Raw genomic sequence first — 12,529 nt, forward strand, 5'->3', positions numbered from 1 at the left:
CCTCTGACATGCGTGTCATAGGTTCGCCATCACTGCTCTAGGCCGTCCTGGGATGAAAGGGCTCTTAACCAGGCTCAGTTCCCAGCCGGAAGAGCGAAGACGGAGCCAGTGTGAAGAGGAGAATGGAGAAAGGGGACCTTGGCCTTCTGTCCCGACCCGTCCCAAAGGTGGGCTGAGATCCACACCCAGGCCTCTTCATTCCATCCCTGACCACGCCCCTAAAGGCCAACCCCCTGCCTGGTTAAAAAGCAACAAAACCATTACTCAATCTCCAGTGCCCTCAGAGTCAAATCAAATCCCCACGGTCCCGAAGTCTGCGCAGGGAGGAGCTTGCTGACTCACACACTCCTACGAGCCTTGGGGTGGATCATGCTCTTGCGTCAGGCATGTAGCTGCTGAACACCCTCTTGCCAAGTGTGTGATTTTACGACAACTTCCCAAATCTCCGGAGGACAAGGAGAAATGTGTGTTTTCTTTTCCCCTCCGCCCTGCCTTTCTCACCTGGCAAGTTCTTACTCATCTTTCCAGACCCGGCAGCGTGACAGCTCCCCTGGGAGCCCGCCTGACCTTTCAGCTGGGGTCAGGGAGGCAGTTTCCTGCGCAGCCAACCAGATACGCGGAGTAGCAGCAACCACATACTGTGTGTCCCTTAGAGGCCAGGACAACGCTCCTTCCTCTCTCTGTCCCCAGGGCAGGAGAGTAAATACTTGATCTTAAATATTGGAGACTATTACTTGTCCACGGCTGCATAACGAGTTACCCCACAATTCAGTGGCTTAAAGCAGCCTCCTGCACGCCTCCCATTGGGGACCAAGCCAGCAACCCAGGCATGTGCCCTTGACCAGAATCGAACCGGGGACCCTCCAGTTTGCAGGCCGACACTCCATCCACAGAGCCAAACCAGCCAGGGCAGGAGGATTATTTTATATACTATTAAGAAGGAATATGGGGGCGCGGGGTAAGAGACCAACCGAAGGACTTGTATGCACGCATATAAGCATAACCAATGGGCACAGACAGTAGGGGCGTGAGGGCCTGTGCTGGGGGCGGGTGTGGGCAGGGAGAAGTCAATGGAGGAAAAGGAGACATATGTAATACTTTCAACAATAAAGAATTTAAATAAATTAAATAATACCCATTGCCCATTTATCAGGAGATCATTTCAGGGGTTAAAATGCAGGGATGGGGGGATGTGTGCTTTGAAATTAATAAAACACACAGTATCCATTTCCTAAGGTGGTTCTGAGATTTACATGGCTGGTGCCATTGAAGGTTGCAGTGAGGCTTAGAGATACAGAAGGCAGCAAACGGGGCAGGCTGCCCAGATGCTCCTTCTTATTAGTGAGCCATTGAAATTAATCCTCATCTACACACCACAGGCAAGATTTTGTTTCCTTTTTAATCTTTAGTATTTTATTTTATTTTAAAACTAGAAGCACGCTGCACGAAATTCATGCAAGGGGTTCAGCCCTCACAGTCCCAGCTGCCTCACGGCCCCATGGCCCCGCCCACTGGTCATTCTAGAAGGTTGTTCCACCATCTGGTCTAATTAGCATATTAGCTCTTTATTATATAGGATACATTTTTATTGATTTCAGAGAGGAAGGGAGAGGAGAGATAGAAACATCAATGATGAGAATCATTCATTGATTGGCTGCCTCCTGCATGCCCTCTACTGGGGATGGAGCCTGCAACCTGGTCATATGTCCTGATCAGGAATTGAACCATGACCTCCTAGTTCATAGGTCGATGCTCAATCACCGAGCCACACTGGCCAGACAAGATTTTGTTTCAATGATGCCAAGGAGTGAGGCCAAGGGGATCAGGTAGAATCTCCATCCCTGACAAAGGAGAAATTCTGATTACATGAAGGAAGGCACCTTAAAATAGACGCCAAGTGCTGAGGTTGCACAGAAGAGAATGGGAGACCACATCTGGTTTGGGGGTGGGGAGAATACAGGCAGGCTTCCTGGAGGAGGTGGTTTTGGAGTTCAGCCTCAAAAGCATGGAGGACTGGTGCAATAGAGATGGGGGTGGGATCCTGCGGGTGACTAGAGCCTGGGAACTCAGGGTAGTCCTTGGGCTGCAGAAGAACCTAGAAAGACAGACTGAAGCCCACTCTCCAGGGGTTCCAAAGCCAGGAAGAGGAATCTGACTGAACTTGGTAGGCAATGGGGATGGAGTGTGCCCTCTTCTCCAGGAGCCTTACCTTGTGATTGCATTTCACTCTCACACCACTCTGGAGCTTAGCCTCATTTTTTTAAAATTTAATTTTATTTTTAAAATATATTTTTATTGATTTCAGAGAAGAAGGGGGAGGGAGAGAGAGACAGAAACATCAATGATGAGAGAAAATCATTGATCGGCTGTCTCCTACTGGGGATCAAGCCTGCAACCCGGGCATGTGCCCTTGACAGAAATCAATCCTGGGGCCCTTCGGTCTGCAGTCCGATGCTCTATCCATTTTTTGGATGAAATAACAGAAGCTCAGAGAGGTGAAGCAACTTGCCCAAGGACACAGTCAGTAGTGGGCCTTGAGTCCAGCCCCTCAGAGTCAGGCCAGCAAAAAGCCCTCAGCAAATGTGTTCCACCTGCCATAGCTCAGACCTGGGCCTCACACTGATCAGATAGAATTATAAGCCTAATGGTTAAGGTCACTAGAATTTTCCTTGAAGATATCACGCCCAACCAGAAATGAAGTGAGGGGCTGTGCATAGATACATATTTAATTTAAAGCGGTGTATATTTCAACTGATAATTTATCTCTTTGTCTGAGAAACTCTTAAAATACAGTAAGAGAACCAGTTCTGAGCTAGACTCCTGGCCGGACCTCCATAGACTGGTCTCCCCTTTCTGTCCTGCCTTGGCTTCCCCTGCATCCTCCTAGGAACACAGGCAAATTTCTCAAGTTTCTCAGATCTCAAAAATCAGTTGGGGCTTGTTAAACATAAATAAATGAGTAAAAAGATTCCTGGGCCCCACCCTTGACTTACTGGATCGGAATCCACAGGGGTTGGGAGTCCAGGAATCTGTTTTGTTTTAAAGAGCCCCAGAGGGTTTTCATCATCAGGGAAGTCTGGGTAATAACTTCTCTAGGCCTCTCAACACTGACCCACATTAGAACCATTCAAGGAGCTTCTAAGTAAGCAATGCAATGCTTATTTCTGAGGACCCCATTCCTCAAAATGGACTTGAGTGGTATTCTGCTGGTGATTCTAAGATCTGAGTTGGTGGTTAATAAAATGCATAAGAACCATGTGCTGGGGCTCGGGCATCTGTGCTTCCACTGGCACCCTGATCCAAGGAGATTCTGTCGCTAGTGGTATAGAAGCCCACGCTGAGACATGTTTTTTGTAGCCACATGAAACTTCCCACCCAGGCTTTGGCCAGGAGTTTTTTGTCTGGGATGGAATATCCCTTCTGGGGAACTCAACCTGGAGGTAGGAGAGCCTGGGTGGAGAGGTGTCTTGTTTCCTAATTTAATGTGAACTAGGTAATGTGTGTGCCTGAGCTAACTGTTCAAATTCCATACTGCCTTGGTTTCACAACAGTCCACTTTCTAGTTCTCAATTAGTTTCTTTGTTCAGATCTCCACCTGGTGGTGTTGACCAGGGTGTCACCTGAACCGGGGTGGAGCTACCTGCCCTCTGCTCCAGACCCAGGTGTTCACATGGACCAGCCAGGACTGAGCCAATGCATCACGGCCCCTGTAGCAGGGCCAGCCCTAGAGCAGGGCCTTGCCTTTCCCGAGTGACACAGGGGCCCACGTCATACACGTGCACAGCAGTGGAGAAAAAATGCAGGCAGGAAGTATTGAAGTCACACACACTAGAAGATTAATAGGGATGGGAAAGTAACAGACTTAATGGCCAACATGTCCAAACCCTTTTATGAGGAAATTCAGTCCAGAGAGGTTGGGCACCTGCCCAAGGTCACACAGCTCTAACTCTTTCCTGCATAAAAGAAAGTTGTGAGGTAGAAAGAGTCCTTGGACTTGGACATGTAATAGAACGTTAGCTTTATGACAAGATGGTAGGAACTGTGTCTTTTTCACTACTATGTCCCAGGCATAGCACCAAGCCCATAGTAAAAGGTGTTTGTTAATCAAATGAGTATTCGAATCTGGGGAATTGGGCTTTTAATTCATTTTCCGCTACTAAAACGGCTATGTGGGATTGTCCCAGGTTAGAGTTCAGCCAGATAGATGGAAGGGAAGTCTAGGAAATTGGAGAGACAAACACAGCAGACACAACATAGAGAAAAGAAAAAGAAAAAAGAAGAAAGAAAAGAACGGAGGTGTATTATCTCTCCGTGCTCAATTAGCAATTTTTAGTTAACAAGATGTTCTCATAGTGTTTAATCCTCCCAACTGTCTGGAAGCGGGTCGGTTTTTTTTCTCCACGCCCTGATTACCATCTGAAGTACGGTATATTTTATTTGTTTACCGTTTGTGCTATCTCATTAGAAGGCATATATTTTGTTTTGGCCACTCCCCTATCTCCTGGTTGGCACAGAGCCCAGCTTATGACTTATGAAGCTTTCCGTTCAACCAAGCCTTCTGGGGCCCTCTAGGTCCTGAGCGGCCTCAACTTGCAGAGTAGGAAACTGGCTCAGAGAGGTGAGGTTGCTGGTCCAAGGTCACACAGAGACGGTCTTCTGCCTACCATCCCCACCCCTACAGTTGCTAAAGGACACAGCCCCGTAAACCCGTGCACCATCTCCTTACTCCTGCCCTTCGCAAACCCGTTCCTCCGACCTCTTCTCCGTCCGCTGGCAGGTATGTGCATCCAGCCCGGATCCTTGAGCTCCGGTGTGATCTGTTATGCTAGCGGCTTTGGGAGACACGTGCTACCCGGGTGAATGAATCGCACATCCCCACCCCCGCGGACAACCAATCACAGGTGTCCGAGACCGGCCACTTCCGCCTATGGCGGGCCGCGGCCGGGACGAGAGGCCCACGTGGGGCTCTGTAGATGAGGGAGTGGGCGGCGGTGTGCCAGGGACGGGCTCTTCCAGCCTCTCCACCAATCCAGGGACCGCCGGGGACGCGAGGGGCGGGGCTGACGTGGGGCGCCAAGGCTTAAATGTGACGGGCAGGCGGGCGTAAGGAGGAGTTCTGAACGGGGGAGTGGTGAGTGACGGAGACCATTGTCCAATAACAGGAGGGGTTGGGCTGCTTGAGCCAATAGGAAGTCCCAAGGCGGGGCGTGGACCGCAGCAAGTTCGGTTGCGCGGAGACCGCAGCTGCTCCCTGTCACTGGAGCTAGCGTCTGTAGCGGCGGCGGCGACGACTTGCGGCGGCGGCGGCGAAGCGGTAAGTGTCCGCCGCGCTGCGCACCTTCCGCTTCCCGCGGCGGGTGGGAGCGGGTGGGCGTGCTGCGGCGCCGCCGCAGGGGACGCTTATATAAGGGTCGTGCGCGCCAAGGCGGCGCGGGCTTCGCGAGTGACGGCTGGAGGAGACAGCTGCGGGCGGTGCGCGAGGCCAGTTGCGCCGCCCCTCCCCTCCCCCTCCTGTGGGGGACGGTCGTGTGGGTCCATCCTCTCTCACACCCTCGCTCCCTCGTTCCGGGACCCCGTTGACCCCGGCCCGTCGCTCCGTGAGCATCTCTCCCTTGCGGGCACAGCCGGGCCTTGTCCATCCCGCGCCCCTGGCGACCGGCGGCGGCCTTATTCTGGCTTTCGGGCCCATTTTGCAGATGGAGAAACTGACGCCCGGAGCACGAAAATGCCTCGTGCTAGGTCCTTGAGGGAGGGTTCGAACCCGAGTCTGTCTGCATGGGGAGCCCAGGTCTCCGCATCATGCTGGCAGTTGCTCGGTTCTGAGGGGTCTCGCTGGAGTCTCGCGTAGGGTCCGCCTCCTCGTTACCCGGTGGAGTATTCTCGGTCCCATTTAGTTTCAGGTGAAGAAGCTCGAGGAGCCCAGCAGCAGGGATTCGCCCGCGGCTGCTCGGTTAGGAGATGGGGCTGGGCTCAGCTGCTACTTTCGCCGCTTTCAGCAGTTTACCGAGTGCACTCGCCGGGGGGCGGCGAGGAGTTTTGGACGCAGAAGCCTGGCTTTCCGGACCTGCCACGAAGGTCCCTCCCGGAATGACCTGCTCTGTGCACCTTGAGTCGTTTCATCTCGGGGGAGCTCGTTTCTCATCTCACTAACGCTGGGGTGAGGCCGGGTCCTAGGGCCCTGGCAGCTTTGAACTTAAACGCCTGGTGGCCTGTTCATTCTGTGAGAAAGTGTGCCGGGGTGTCTGATGCCCATTCTGCAGCTGGGAAAACCGAGTCTCAAGGAGGTGTCCGGACTGTAGTAGGCAGATCATAACCGGAGCTACCGAGTCTACTCGGAAGGCTTTGCCTTTTCTGTGGCTCCCTTACCCGCGGCTGCCATCAGCCCTGGCTTCCCCGCGTCACCCTTCCCCTGCCTGTGACGCCAGTCCTCATGCTGGGAGTGCATGTGCTCAGCATTTCTGCGAACCCCGAGATACAGCGGTTCTGTCTGCTTGCTCTCCATCTTAACTCTTGAGTTCTGACTCGCCTTCTTTCGCACACCTACCGTGTTCCGATCTCTAGACTGGGCGCCGAGAGAAGACGTGAGAGATGAAACAGATCCTTGTCCTAGAAATGCTGACAAACTGATTGAGGGAGAGAAAAAGAAATGGAACTTTTAGCAGCAAGTCGGTGTGTTTGTACAGAGCCCATGCGGGTGAGGTATGGCCCCTGGGAGGGCGTGGAAGAGGAAGTTGAGTAGAGGCCCACAAATCAGGCCAAACCGCATACTGAGGCCAGCGAGGGGAGAAGTGGACTGGCTGGGGGCTGGACAGGGATGGACTGGGGAAAGCTCTGTGGATGGGGTGAGTCGTGAGCTTCCTTTGATTCCACTGCAGCCGGCAGTGAAGAAGCGGTGATTGGATGTGAGGAGCCAAGTTTTTATTATGGGGGAGAGGTGAGTTTTAAGCGACTAGAACCTGCAAGAGCAGTGGTTCTCAACCTTGGCTGCACATTAGAATCACCTGGGAATCTTTTTAAAATGCTGATTTCTGGGCCACATCCTCCGGAAATTCTGTTTCTTTGTTATGGGGTGGGGCCACAACATTAGTAACAAAGAAACAGAATTTCCGGAGGATGAGGCCCAGAAATCAGGATTTTAAAAAGATTCCCAGGTGATTCTAATGTGCAGCCAAGGTTGAGAACCACTGTGCAAGAGGAAGGCTGAGGAAGGTGGACGGGGAACGGGGGAGAAGGAGCACTTCTCAGTTGGGTGTGAGGCCTCTACAGGAGGTGAGACAGGTGAGGGCACTTGCGAAGGTGCTGGTAAGGCAGACGTGAGGCTGGGTCCAAAGGCGCCAGGGCTCTTGGTTGGGCTCTGAGGGCCCAGCAGGAGGCCGGAGCAACAGGTTGTATCTGTCTGTGTTCTTTCTAGGAAACCACTTGTGAGCAGGCACCCTGTGCTTCTTAGTGGCTGCCCTGCCCTGAGGAAGGAGCTTTGCTCACCGAGGTTGTTCAATATTGATTTGTTGAATTAGGCTGTCATTCAGAGTTTCACAGTTTACCGCTAAGTCCCCTCTGTGCCTTATCTCTCTCTCCTGGAGCCGGCTCCAGCTTCATTGACCCTGTCTGTGCCGGGTCTCACCTTGAGGATCACCTACCCCTCAGGGAGGCTGGTCCTGGTAGCTGTAGCCTGGGTGGGTCCCCCTGCCTTGGACGTGCCAGTACAGGCCACTTGCCCTTTTGTCCTCCTCCTTGCTTTCTCTGGTCTCACTTCCAGGAGCCTAGTCCCGGGTCCTGTGCTAGATAGATCCAGCCTGTCCCGATCTGTGTAGCGCTCTTCCACATGAGCTGGGCGCCGTCCCCAGGTAAACGTTTCCCTTGAGGATTAGTGTGGGTCCTCTGGCTGCCTCCCAGTAGCATCTTCCTCTCTTCTGAACAGCCCCCTGCTCCCTATACCCAGAAAGCATGCTGTTTGTCATCCGTAGACATCCTTTCAGCTGTGGGGCATTGCGCCTGCTCCCTCCGATACCTCACCTGGGCCTGACTGACCTTCCCTTCACCTCTTTGTCTTAGCTGCCTCTAGTCTCAGCCGTGAATTCTTTGCTGAACTTCGAAAGGAGGAGGGCCTGATGGTGGGAGGTGGGAAATGACACAAAGCCCTTTCCTCTTACCTATTGAGTGAGAAGATATGATCCCACCTATTGGGCTTTTTCTTACCTTTGACCTAACAGGTATCCTCTTCTGTCTGCCTCAGTCCTCATGTGAGGCCCCCAAACTTGCTTCTTAGTGTTTGTCCCTCCTCTGCTCTTGTTCTCTGCAGGACTTTTCCCCTTACCTTATCCTATCAGAATTATTCTGCAGGCTTTCCTGCATTAAGCCTTGCCAAATCTATTCTGTTGGACATGGCTCCTCTCTTTTAATAATAATGATATGTAATGATTTATTATTCACAAAAGCCAACCTTTTATTATGTGGTGGCAGGGATCTTGCTAAGCCCCTTACATGTCTTTTTGGATTGACACAACAACCCTATAACAGAGGTACTGTTAGCTCCTCATTTAAAGGTGAGGAGCTATGGGTAGACTAAATCCCTCAGAATCTACACAGCTAGGAGACTGTGTGGCTGGGGTCCCTCCCAGGCCATCAGGCGGAGTCCCTACATGGGTCCCTCTCTACCTACTCTTTGGCATTTTGGGAGCAGAGCCTGTGTCCTCTGACATGGTGCCTATGGAAGGTATAAGCCCAATAAATATTTTATTGAATCGAGTACCCCAGACTTTCATTTTCAGCCTTGATGTAATCTATCAGGGCATCATGGATTCAGTTCCTTTGATGATTTGCTGGTCTGTGTCTCCATTTTGTTCTTTTTTTTTTTTTTTAAATATATTTTATTGATTTATTTTTATTTTTATTTTTTTACAGAGAGGAAGGGAGAGGGATAGAGAGTTAGAAACATTGATGAGAGAGAAACATCGATCAGCTGCCCCCTGCACACCCCCTACTGGGTATATGCCTGCAATCAAGGTACATGCCCTTGACCGGAATTGAACCTGGGACCCTTGAGTCCGCAGGCTGACACTCTATCCACTGAGCCAAACCGGTTAGGGCTCCATTTTGTTCTTGATTTACCAGTGACTAGAGCTGAGTGACAGGTGTGGCCTGTGAACTCCCCAAAGTGGTCACATCCCACCAATGTGGGCTGAGGAAATAGTCGGGAAAAATGGGAGGCCTATCAGCTCTCGGTCACATAAAACAAAAATTAATGTCAAGTGCATAGGGAGATAGGAAGTGGGCTCGGAGAGTCTAATCTGGAGGAGCGCTCAGCTCTGAAGGACTGGAGACAGCTCTGCAGAGAAAGTAGGCCTGGGGCAGAATGGAATTGGACAGGAAGAAAAAGTACTTCAGATAAAACAAAGTTTCTAGAACTTCTTGTTCTTGTGCAGTGAGTGCCAGAAAAGGGTTTTACTTAAATGCTTCTTACTAAGCACATTGGCTAAGGTCTGTGTTCCCCAGCAGGCTTGGTGCCAGGGCTGCGCTTGTGTGACCAGGAATCCTGTGAGATGAGTGTTGTGACTATTCCCATTTCACAGATGAGGAAACAGGCTTTGAGTGGTTACGGGAGTGGGTGGCAGAGCAGCAATGGTGGAGCCCAGGCGTTGGATAGCAGAGCTGGGGTGCTTTCCTGGTGCCCCCCCTCCCCCCCCCCACACACATCCACTCTCCTTGATGGAAGCAAAGTAACAGTCCTCTGGGTTCTGAATCTCTGTTCTTGCTACTCCTACGTGCTCTTGGAAGTGCTGCAGAAATGAGGGTAACACTTCTCTTTCTTTTACTTTAGATTGCGCCTGCCTCTTTGAGCTGACAAGACCCGAGGGTAAGTCCTGTGCCTGAATCCAGGTCGTGGGGTGGGTGGGTCTCCTTCAGGAGCAGCTATCCAGGTTAGCAGTCCGGGCACGTCAGCTATCAAGTGCGATACATAATAATGGCCAAGCTCTGATTTTTGGAAAATATAAGCAGTCCTTGTCTGTTCCCAGTCTTTCTTGGTTTTTACTGGAAAATGACATCTGGGTCCCTCGCTGGCCCCAGTTGGCAACTGGTCAGCTTCAGCAGGAAGCCCGACCTCTAGAAGGGCGTGACTTGGGACGCGGGTCATGGGGAGGGTGGCGAGGCTCCTCAGGACCCGAGGAAGCATCTTAGGGCCGGGCAGTCTGCGCAGACCCCTTGAGTCAGCATGGAAAGCAGGTGCTGGTGGTGAGGGACTCTGTCAGCTGGCTGTGAAAACACTGGGCACGCGTTCACACTGACCTCAGTCTGCCGTCACAGTGACGGGGGAGAGGTGGACTTGTCCCTTCTTTCTCTCGCGGAGTGCTCAGGCAGCATCGCCCGTGTGACCGCCTGCTTTCCAGGTTTCTCCTCACACAGCTTCCCCCGATGCACGGAGCCGGGTGCATCTCCTCTGCTGCAAACCAGGGCCCTCTGGCCGGGGTCCACCTGACGATCCAGTTCTGTCTCCTGTGCTGGCCCCAGGGAACATTCCAGCCAGCTCTCCGACTAGCATCGCCCCACCTCCACCCTGCTGCCCGCTGCCCTGGGGACTTTGTTGCTCAAGGACAGCTCTCCCCAGAGTCGAGTTCAGGGCTCAGGGTGAAGATTTCTTTGGGGACTTTTTCTTGGGTTTCTACCCAGAGTAGCTGTTTTCCTCAGGAGACACTTCCTGACCCAGGAGTTGTTCTCCTTTCTGAGATGTCCCCGCAGCTCCCTCTTGGGCCAGCAGCAGCCTCAATTGAGTTTGCCCTATTCTCTCTGCTTATCTCATCCTCCTGGTCTCCATTGATAGAGTTGAATGTTATTGCTCTTCCTTCCATCCCTGCGAGGAGAGGTGGGGAGTTGGGTGAAGGTCTCTAACCACCGATCTTATGGAGCTGAGAAACAGGGATCCGGATCCGGAGAAGGCTGATTAGCAGAATTCAGTATTCGGATCCTTACCCCCTTGTGTGTCTTCCACCAAATCCATCAGTAGGAAGGGAAAATTGGTGGCGAGAAGGGCTGCCTTCTCCCAGGTCATCTAACTTGTTAAAGTTTGTTTGGTCTTCAGTCTCTAAGTCCCTGCTGAGTCTTGGAGTTTTGCTTAGTTACCACACTAAGACCCTCTGGTGGAAGGTTCTGCTCTGCCCTCCTCCTTTGCTATATCTCCTTGGTGATTCTGAATGTGGGCTTTTTGTTTTTTAATCCTTACCTAAGGAGTGAGGATATTTTTTCCATTGATTCTCAGAGAGTGGAAGGGAGAGGGCAGGGAGAGAGAAAAGAGAGAGAAACATCGATGTGAAAGAAACTTTGATTGGTTGCTTCTTGCACACTTACCCTGACAGGGAGTGGGGATTGAACTTGCAACCCAGGTTCATGTTCTTGACTGGGGATCAAACCTGCGGACCCTCGGGTGCACAGGCTGACACTCTAACCACTAAGCCATGGGGGCCAGGGTGGGCTTTTTTTGGATGGTAGAGCTTATTTTTTTAAATATTATGCGAGAAGGTATAACCCAGGTCATCCCAGCATCCTGTCATTGCTGTTGTCCCTTACTCCTTATCTTTCTTACAGGCCAGAGAAGGGGGTAGGGAGTAGGGAATTCAAAGCTGCTCTTAAGTACATTTCCATCAGCTGTGTGTGAAATGGGGCCAGTCTCCATGTGTAGCAGCTCCTCTCCTGATGACATCCATCCCTGGCTGAAACCTCTGGGAAAATTCCGTGATCTGGCTCTGCTGAGTCATGCTTAGTCTCTGAGAATATGTCATCTTTTGTATGTCTGTCATTGGCCAGCTCAGGGTCTGGGAAAGGCTGCAGTTACTACGGAGTGCTATCATGCTGCTAATCTCTTATATTTGTCCACCACTGTATGCTTCTCCTAGTGCTCTTGCTAACTGATGTGCTGTTTATCAATATTAAATTTTATTAATATTATTAAATCATCCTATATAATAAAACCCTAATATGCAAATTGACTGAACGGGGGAATGACCAGTCGCTATGACGTGCACTGACCATCAGGGGGCAGACACTCGACACAGGGAGGTAACTGGCGAAGGTGATTGGGCAGCGGGGCCAGCCAGTGAGTGCCCCGCTGGTTGCCTCCAGTCGCCTCCTGCAAACCAGCAGTCGGACATCCCCCAAGGGCACAGGCCAGGCTGAGGGACTCCCCCCACCCCTGCACACATTTCATGCACCGGGCCTCTAGTTAATAATAAATGTATTACTTATTCTGGAAAACATTCCTTTCTTATGATGAGGAAACAGATTCAGAGAGATTGACTTGATGAATTTCAGGTGAGTGACATGTTTGGGCAGGGGTTTTTTTTTTTGTCACCACACCCCATCCCTACCCCTGGGTTTTTGTGTAATGCAAAGATTATTCAGAAGTTTCTTTGGATGAAAAAAAAATTGGTTTTCAGTTTGTTAAAGTTAAAATCTAGTTCTTAATGGCTAGTCTTCCAAAGTTTTGCTTCTAAGTGTAACCTACAATCTTTCTGTTCTATTTATGATTTTAGAAAATTTT

At 51.2% G+C, this 12,529-nt stretch overlaps 1 long non-coding RNA gene across 1 annotated transcript; it reads left to right on the forward strand.

The window, feature by feature from the left end:
- Nucleotides 1-4,424: 4,424 nt before the first annotated feature.
- Nucleotides 4,425-11,285, forward strand: LOC111823183. The gene is made up of 4 exons (XR_002826185.1): nucleotides 4,425-4,777; nucleotides 5,163-5,314; nucleotides 5,895-6,157; nucleotides 9,818-11,285. It is a non-coding gene; the product is annotated as an uncharacterized LOC111823183 (long non-coding RNA).
- Nucleotides 11,286-12,529: the final 1,244 nt, after the last annotated feature.

This window comes from Myotis lucifugus, unplaced genomic scaffold (genome assembly GCF_000147115.1).
Source record: "Myotis lucifugus unplaced genomic scaffold, Myoluc2.0 scaffold_415, whole genome shotgun sequence".
NCBI classification, from domain to species: domain Eukaryota; kingdom Metazoa; phylum Chordata; class Mammalia; order Chiroptera; family Vespertilionidae; genus Myotis; species Myotis lucifugus.